The 10,302-nt window shown below is 33.0% G+C and overlaps 1 long non-coding RNA gene across 4 annotated transcripts in view; it reads right to left on the minus strand.

Annotated features, from left to right (window-relative positions):
* LOC123534273 (uncharacterized) overlaps window positions 1–3,964 on the minus strand; it is a 7,364-nt gene extending 3,400 nt beyond the window's left edge. Inside the window, exons 1-3 of one of the 4 annotated variants that reach the window (XR_008372194.1) lie at window positions 3,784–3,964; window positions 3,360–3,486; window positions 1–241 (exon numbers count right to left, since the gene is read on the minus strand). The exon at window positions 1–241 is cut by the window's left edge and continues 2,351 nt beyond it. This is a non-coding gene — a long non-coding RNA (uncharacterized LOC123534273). The other 3 variants (XR_008372193.1, XR_008372192.1, XR_008372191.1) reach the window with 3 other exon arrangements.
* Window positions 3,965–10,302: the final 6,338 nt, after the last annotated feature.

Here is a 10,302-nt window from a genome sequence, read left to right on the forward strand (position 1 = left end):
TACATCGGAGCCAACTCACCATTTTATTCAACACTGTCTGACAGTGCAGCGAATCATCAGCCAAAATGCCCCTTCGCTGCGCAAACACGGAACAATGGTATTCTGCAACAAGGCTCACCACAGCCACAAGTTGTTGCGGGTTCAGATTAACCGGTTGCGGGGCTGAAACGGCTGGGTAGCGTTGCGGTGTGGCTGTACCATCTGGACTGTGTTGCGGAACTTCTTGGGTTTTTGACGTTGTCTAGAAATATTCAATTGTATACTTGAAAATTTGGCAAAAAGTATATTAATATATGTAAATTTTGTCTCTAGCCCGTTATAAACTTTGAGATAGAAAGGAAAATATGACAAATTTGCAATTTGGCAGCACATCAATTCGAAATCATGTCACCAGCATACACAATGTCTATAGTGGGCATTCAGACAATAAGACTGAAATGGTCAATCATTTAACAAATGGGCTAAAATAAGTTCATCAATATACATTAGTCATGAATTCAAAATCTAATGACCATACAACACAATGAATATAATGAGCAACTCTCTCTTATATGATAGAAAATAGCCAAATGGGCAAACACAGTTCATCAATATACATTAATCATAAATTAAAAAATCCGATTACCATCCCAACACAAAGTATATAATCGGCAACCATCCGTTTACCACCAAACACAAATTATATAATCGGCAACCATTTTGTTAATGATAGAACAGAGTCAAATGGGCTAAACACAGTTCCTCAATATACATTAATGTTAAATTCAAAATCCGGTTACCATCAAACACAATGGATATAATCGGCAACCTATTCTTTTATGATTGAACATAGCCAAATGGGCTAAACACAGTTCATCAATATACATTTATCATAAATTCAAAATCCGGTTACCATCCAACACAATGGATATAATCGGCTAAAATAAGTTCATCAAAATACATTAATTATAAATTCAAAATCCGATTACAATCCAACACAATGCATATAATCCGAAACCTTTTTTAAAAAATGATTGAACATAGCCAAATGGGCTAAACACAGTTCATCAATGTACATTAACCATAGAATCAAATTCCGGTTACCATCCAACAAAAGGGATATAATCGGCAACCTTTTTTTTTTATTTTTATTTTTTTATTATTATTAAATGATCGAACATAGCCAAATGGGCTAAACACAGTTCATCGATGTAAAATAATCATAAATTCAATATCTGGTTACCATCCAACACAATGGATAACATCGGCAAACTTGTTTTTTTTTTTTTTTTTTTTTTTGAAATTATCGAACATAGCCAAATGGGCTAAACACTGTTCATCGATGTAAAATAATCATAAATTCAATATCTGGTTACAATCCAGCACAATGCATATAATCCGAAACCTTTTTAAAAAAATGATTGAACATAGCCAAATGGGCTAAACACAGTTCATCAATGTACATTAACCATAGAATCAAAATCCGGTTACCATCCAACACAATGAATATAATGGGCAACCTTTTGTTTCTTTTTTTTTTTTTTTAATAATGATCGAACATAGCCAAATGGGCTAAACAGAGTTCATCAATATACATTAATCATAGATTCAAAATCCGGTTACCATCCAACACAATGGATATACTTGGCAACCTATTTTTTTTTTTTTTTTTTTTTTTTTTTTTTTTTTTTTTTTTTTTTTTGAAATGATCGAACACAGCCAAATGGGCTAAACAGAGTTCATCAATATACATTAATCACTTAATGTACAATAATAAAAAATTCAAAAATTTGGTTACCATCCAACACAATGGATATAATGGGCAACCTATTTTTTTTTTTTTTTTTTTGAAATGATCCAACACAGCCAAATGGGCTAAACAGAGTTCATCAATATACATTTATCATAGATTCAAAATCCGGTTACCATCCAACACAATGGATATACTTGGCAACCATTTTTTTTTTTTTTTGAAATGATCACACATAGCCAAATGGGCGAAACACAGTCATTATACATTAATCATGAATTCAAAATCAAGTACCATCCAACACAATAGAGATAATAGCAATTTTCTTAACTTTCTCTTTTCTTATTAGAAATGATCGAACATAGCCAAATGGGCGGAACACAGTCAATACACATTAATCATAAATTCAAATTCAAGTACCATCCAACACAATGGAGATAATAGTAACTTTCTTAACTTTCTCTTTTTTTATTACAAACGATCGAACGTAGCCAAATGGGCGAAACAGTCGATACACATTAATCATAAATTCAAATTCAAGTACCATCCAACACAATGGAGATAATAGCAACTTTCTTAACTTTCTCTTTTTTTATTACAAACGATCGAACGTAGCCAAATGGGCGAATCAGTCGATACACATTAATCATAAATTCAAAATCAAGTACCATTCAACACAATGGAGATAACAGCAACTTCCTTAACTTTCTCTTTTTTTTATTAGAAACGATCTAACATATAGCCAAATAGGCGAAACACAGTCAATATACAGTAATCATAAATTCAAAATCAAATACCATCCAACACAATGGAGATAATAGCAACTTTCTCTTCATCCCTAAGCAGTAATCATAAATTCAAAATCCAGTTACAAACCAATACAAAGGATAAGGATGGCACTCTTTTTCCTAAGGCAGTACCGGCTGATACAATCAGACATTAGCAATTGGGCTAACTATAGATTATGATCTGAAAGGCTAACTATAGATTAAGATCTGAAAAACAGTCATCCTTCTACAAATGACAATAAGTTATAACTACATTTTTTTTTTTTTTTTTTTTTTTTTTTTTTGTAGGAAGCCAACTTGTTTTATATTTATTCATTTGATTGTTTTATTAACAATATTCTTCTATACAAACCATATACATTAGCCATCAGGACTAAAAACAAACATACTGCAAGAAACGGTGGTATATTGAAAAGTGAAACTACTTGTTTTCCTCACACATGCGCACTTAATTACTTGATCCGTGCTCATGAAAATTTAACTTTGCTTAATATATATGTGAAATGGAAGTTTAATTACTTCACTTTAGAAGAAAATACTTTTCAGCGAGATTAAATCTAATAAAGTTGCTTAAACCCTACTCTGTTTGTAAGCAGGTATCATGAATAATAGACTCTTCCACGTGTTTATTGTACTACATATATAGTTTAACAGATTCATGAATAACTCGCCACTTGTATACAGAAATCGTCTGCTACACTGCTAGCAGTGATGTTTACACATGTCTATTTTTAACCCTGCATTACAAAGGAATGCATTGTTACCAAAATTTCGCGTGGGAAACCACATAATTACCTACATAAATTTGCAAGACATATTGCAAATTTAATAATTCATATTACCTTCGGATATCGACCTGCTCTTTTACCTCTCGTTTAAGTGTACACCTTCCAGTAACACACAAATAAACACCTCAACACTCCAGGATTAAATTGTAGCAGGTCACAAAACAAATAGTCATTATGATAACTGCAAAGTATAATAGAAAAGCTATTAATCAATTTAATGTTTAAATCCTTCGGTAATTACACAGATATATCCGTACAATAAATACATCTATATTAAAAATATGCAAGTAATACAAGCCTACCTCCCTGCTATATAAACTGCATAACTTACAGATTTAAATCACTCAACAAAAATCTCAAAATACTATTTAAGTATTCTCTCACAATATCTGAATGCGCATAGAATAATTAAATCCATATATTAAACATCAGCAAGTATAAACAATCGAGGATTCCTTCGATAAGAAGCAAAATCAACCCTCGCATCTATTTGCAAACGACCTTCTTCTTCCATGTGCAAAACTGAAAGGACCCAAAAGGAGATTAAATCGCAACAAGTATATTAATATACCAACAAGACATAAGCTAAAGCGGGCCCTTACAACAGGATAAGAGCTCCTTCAGTAACAGGTTTTGAATGGTAATCATTAAAAACACATTATATTTTCCAGTCCTTTAGGATCATGGAGTCCAAAAATATTACAATAATACAATTTCGCTTAAGCCGGCGCTAGCGGACGTGAGAGGTATAATTGCACAATTTATTACCTCACATGAACAGACTCAGTCAAACCAAGTCTGCTATTATATTGACTGCTTGCGTTCTATGCTTTCAACAGATCTTCCTATAAATTTGTACTCACATTTATAATGTTTCTTGAGCTCCTAGCTAGGTATAAAGTTTGATGTTTTAGAAAGCTTTGCCTCTTACGTAAATCAGAAGAGTTCTAAATTTAGAAAGTAGATGTTGAACCTATATAAGATATACATTTGATGGATTGATGGTTAAGAAATGAATGTGCAAAGAGACAGAAAAGGTACCCAAACTCATTTCTGTTCAAACGTATATATGTGCTTCAGCCGTACAGTTAATCTACATTTTCCGCACTGCGCCATGATGCATTTCATAGTCAACTGCTGTGAACAAGGTCGCTAGTATCAAATCATTTTTAGTCTAATTTAAGTGATATATTACACCAAATAATGCAACATACGAGTAAATTCTCTATACTTATTCATCGCATGCTTATTTTATCTGATCGCACGTTTGTTTCATAAGTTAATCAATAATGTTCAGCTATTAAAGAATTCATGAAAGTTCCGTATTTATCTCTGAACATAACGTACGTGTAGGCTGTGGTGATCTACTGCGATAAATACCTAATTTCATGCATACTTAAACAGCTGAACACAACTGATTGCCAGGTATCGTTCAGCTGTCGGTGCATGCATATTTATTTGGTCTTGAGACCAGTCTTAAACTCAGTCATTTGACGGGGAGTTTCTGACATCAGTCTTGACATTGACAGGGAAACATTCTGCGAGGAGTCTACAATGACTCTTAAAGAAAACGTAAACAGTTTTGCGAATTTATTTCAATTTAGTTAAAATAATTAAACAAAGGGAATTTTCTTCAGTACTAGCTTCTTTGCTATGGCGTCATAATAGTTAATGACTTTTCTAATCAATTTTGATTGTCTCGTCAATTTACTTATGACTTAACATAACCACCGTCGAAACGCAATACCCGCATTGACTTACGCAATGAAGAGAAATAAATGACGCTTGAATGCCACGATCAACATTTTCAATAGCTATAACTATATACATCCATAATTTACGTAGGAATACAGTTGAAAGTTTAAATTCTCAAATGAAGAGTTCTTAAAATGACAACAAGTAAATGCACTGGAGGCCCAATCCGACATTCGATTAATGGTTTCTAATATTATTTCGTTTTTTTTGTAATTATTTTAAAACGATTCAACTTGTAAGATTTATAGATATTGCATCTTTGTATCAGTGTATGAACATCACTAATGAACTTAGTGTTAAATGTTCTTGTTATTTGGAATTGTGGTAACTGTTAAATGTATCCAAATAATAGAAATTTGCTCCAGCTGGTGCAAGGGGTGTGAGAAGTACTGCGAATTCCATTACCCTTACGAGCTGTTTCAATTAATTTTGTGTGTACTAAGGGTTTCCAAATTTTAAGTTTGAAATGGAATGATAGAATATTGATGGTCGGAAAAGTGCTCCCCAACAGTGTACTACATTAAGTTATGTTAAGGCCAGAAAATATTCAAAACGAATGAAACACTGACTAAACTATGTATCGTGGCAATCATTTCTCTCGTTTAATAATTCCCTACATTTTTTCAACTTGTTCATCAATCACTCATTCTTTGCCAACGGCTGCTTTTTCAAAAGGTTCCAATGGGAATGTTACATATGTTCAGATATCGGTTATTTGTCTTTTCTGTAAGTAGACCGATGACAAAATGCCTTAGGCCATTCATCCCTACCTTGCTTTATATTAAGAAGATTTTATAGTTACTCGCGGAAAACAAGTTAGTACTTGTTCGCAGTCGCGGAAGATTGGTTAAGTAAACTAGCCGCCTTTGAAAGCTGCATTAAACAAACCTTAGCATTATGTACAAGCGTTGTGATTTTAACAAGGTCAAAAAGTGGAAATGTAATTTTGATAAACTCGGGTACATATATAGAAGTATAAATTGCTTCATAGATAACGATAAGATAATACTCATTTTGATATATGATCATCGTAATAGTTCTCTAGTAACAGCGTTATAGTAATTCTATGCCACCACGTGTGTTGATTGAAACATGTATGTCAAAATAGTACACTCTGTTACCATCCACACGACTTTAACGTCTAAAGTTACAACTGACTGAAAACCAAAAAGAAACAACTCGACAAAAATTGTATTAAAATTCATAGAAAATGAGTTTTTAAAGATGTTTCCTTGCAATATAATTTATAATAAAACAAGTACCTGACTTTAAGTTGGACAGTAACAACACAATGCCGTGTATAAACTGCTCTGGAATGTTGCATTAGCATACCAGCGTATTCAGGATACTGTATACATTAATATCTCTTACTAGAACTGATGCAACCGGCGACAGAGACATAAATCATTTAAATTCAAATATGGGTAAAAACGTGTTCTTCATCAAATAAAACACCCTCATACATTATATCAGCTCGATTTATCATATTATTCGTACATAAGACACATTGTCTGTTACGATGATTCATCATAAAGACGCTTTCGATTGCAGATTTTCGGAGTTGTAAGACAGATCAGGCGCTACATCTTGCAAACTTTGATAAAACAGAGTCTACCAGTATCCTAGGTCTGTCATTTATAACATGTCACTTTTCGTCTAGCTGATACTGCCGCTGTGATCTATTATCCAATTGATACTCGATGAATAAGTAAAGGCATTAAGTTGCTATTTCGTATCAAAAGCAGACAGGCCGTTCGACAGATAAAATATGATATCAAAGGAGGGAAAGCTTCGTTGAGTAAATGGCAACACGTTACCGAAGCTAAGGCTTCATGATTTACCCTTTTCTCAACCTTATCAAGCGTAAAAAATATCAATTTATGTTTCATCAAAGACAGACAACAGTTGAGCAATGCAAAATTCTCAAATTATGCGAAGGTAAAATGCACAAGGTCGATACCTATTTATCGATTAATATTTTACGTTTGCGATATCGGCAAAGCAGGAATCATTTTCATACACAATGCAATATGATTATTATAATGGTTGCTTGATCTGGGGTGGTATAATGTTTTAATGACCCTTTTATTATAATACTATTATATACCTCCACCATTTGTTAGTTGTTTTGTTATGGAACGAAATCTTCAATGTTAATTGATATAAAAGTAGAACTGAATGTAGGGTTTTTGTACGTTATTTAAAGAGAAATGTGTCAGGAGATTCATATTAATGAAAGGAGTCGAGCAAAATAATGAGAGGTAATGAAATGTGCAACTCCTCTCACGCCCGCTAGCACCGGCTTAAGCGGAACCCTATTACACATCTATTGAATGGACTCCATGTTCCCAAAACCCTTTTGTCTTACATTATTAATGACGGCATTATTAGAACATCCATTCCAGGTATTAAAAGCACAAACAATTTTTTCAGCATTGACCTCTTCTTTATCTGACTGAAGTTGTGCTGTCACCAACCGCTATCGAAATGACTGACAATCAATGTTAAGTCGGAAATTATGGATTATCATGGGATTTACTACCCGGTAAATTTCCATTAAAATAATGACAAACTCATACAACATTTATAATCATTGACAACTGTTTTGCACAAATCCTTTATCTCGGGAAAAGAATTTGCAGTTTGACGCAAAACCAGTCATAAATCCTCTGAAATATTTCTCTCGCTAGAAAACAAACAACTGCTTCTTTGAAATGACAACAAAAAGCAGAAAATTTGCAGAATATAACCAAAGTATTTTTTTTTAATTTAGTCGTTTTCCGTTATTGGCAATTGTTAATACCCTAATGAGCATTTCTATTTTTATGCATAATTATACTGCGTAAGGAAGTGCTGAACTGGTTTTGATAGTAAAATATGGGATGCTAGTCTCAGTAATAAAACAAGGTTACAGCATGACAACAGTGTCATTCTGATCAACGTTTTAAAGTAATAGAATGTAATAAGAATAATTTCAAATAAAAAAGTTACATCCATTACAGTAACTTTAGTTTTTACGGTTTGCAAATTTACTTAAGATATAGTAATTACTTGTTATCTAAAACGGGTCTGATTAAATAGGACAACAATGGACATCGTACACTATAGGTAGAATCTAGAGCGAGTAAGTCTACCACGTTTACAGAACAACCTAGGCTCCACACTACACTGTCGGTTTAATAGATAACTAGTGCTTTATAAAAGCACTTTACCCTAGTGATTTTAGACGTAACTCAGATGTAAAATTTATACCCTTTTACTTTGACCGCCTGATCACTTGATTCTTTTTGTCTTTTTGCCATGCAACAGATATACTGTAAATCAAAGAATCTCTGATTTTACGAGTTTATTGCCTTTCTCATAAGGATAACGCTAGAAATATTCAAAGACAAGACATGCCATCGTTTAGAAAAAACAACATGCCGAATATTCTAATTTCTGCAAACAGTGCACAAATCATCAAGCTGGCTTGTCTTTTAACTTGATATAGCTTTGACTGGGATTCATCATCACCATTCATTGTGTTTCGTTTTTGGGTTCAGTAAACCAATATATTATCAAGTATGAAAATTTTCTGATGAATGATTCATATGATTTCAGTGTTTCGTTCGATACGAGCATCATCGCAAATTAAATCTAATCAGCTGCTTTGAAGAATTGTAAGAAAAGCATGAGGCAGTACAAAATCTAAAAATACATTATATTTTCACTGCTTTAACAGATACCATAATTCAGTATGGCAAAATAAAATTTAATTACAGTCTTTGTTTTGATTATTATAGTGCTCTGTCTTCATTTTGTATTTGTCTTGACAAGCTCTTTGTCTCCATAGCAAGCAAACACAAATTATTAGGGAAGATTTAACACAATGTTCTGTTTAATCTCTTCTGTTTCAGTGCAAAGATAATAATTAACTTGACTTCTCCCCAGGACTTAATTAGAGCACTGTGAGGTAAAATGATGCTGATATGCTGAAAAGAAACACACCTGAGCTAACAAGTGATCGTTATTCAATAGTTAAGGAGTGCTCCATATTCTTGTATCTAAAATTGAGAAATACTCTAAATTACTTTAAAGAAATGCAGCTTTGCCATTTATTTTTCAACTTAGCACTACCCTTAAGTATTTTGTTAATAAACTGATAATAGCATCAATAAAAATTATTGTATATTATATGATACTATATAAAATTATATCTGGAAAATGTGGCATGCGATGACAAACTGCGTTATACTTGACATGTATGTTAATCTTTATATATGGATCAACTGTAGAAATATTTTGGTACTGTCATATCCAAGGGTTATTTCAATGTCATTTCAAGATCACAGACAGGTCAACTTCTGAACTTCAGAAAACGTATTTCTAACGTATTAAAGATAGCAAAATGGTGCATATATTAATAAATTAAATATGATAACAAAATGACACCTTGCATTTCAGGCAGCAATAAAATTTGAATTTCAGCTTTGCACTGACTATGAAAATAATGTTGACTATTGTACACTTTTTGGGAAATGTGTGCGAAATAAAAATATAGTATATTTTGCGAAAGGAGACTACGACGGAAAATGAATTATACACAAACATATAAGATTTCTGATATCAAATGTTAAAATCACTTTACTATCATGTATACAACAAAGTATTTTAGCTGAATAAGGGAGGCACATATCAAAGGATTGTGGGGTCGTGAATTCGATCCTCTGGCGAGGCGTATGTTCTGCATAACGATCTGATGATAGACATTGTCAGGAGTAATTTCGTCCTCAACCTTTAAATTATATGGAAAACTTTGCAGTTACTTGCGGTGGAAAAGCCGATAAAAAATCCAGAAACACTTATTAGGTTAATTGACTGCCGTTACATGACTGAAATACTGTTGGAAAACGGCGCTAATTACCCAAAACAAACAAACAAACAAACAAACAAACAAAGTATTTCAATTAAAGAAAGATAATAATAACTCTCTTAAGATATTTATTCGTAACTACAGCATAATAGAAGAGCTACCTGCGCCGCTAAGCGGCGCCGACAGCGTCGCATTACGGTTAGACGTATGAACAAGAAAACGAATAGAGAGATCTAACTGTGTATACTATCGAGTTGAAAATTCGTGGTACTTTTTGGAATCGGTGTTGTTCGGATTTTGTCATGTGCTCTATGCAGATAGTAATTAATCAGTAAAGACGTCAGTAGACGCTTACTGTTTACGGTTGACAAAAGCGTCTCGCTTACTGCT

This window comes from Mercenaria mercenaria, chromosome 8, assembly GCF_021730395.1.
Source record: "Mercenaria mercenaria strain notata chromosome 8, MADL_Memer_1, whole genome shotgun sequence".
NCBI classification, from domain to species: Eukaryota; Metazoa; Mollusca; class Bivalvia; order Venerida; family Veneridae; genus Mercenaria; species Mercenaria mercenaria.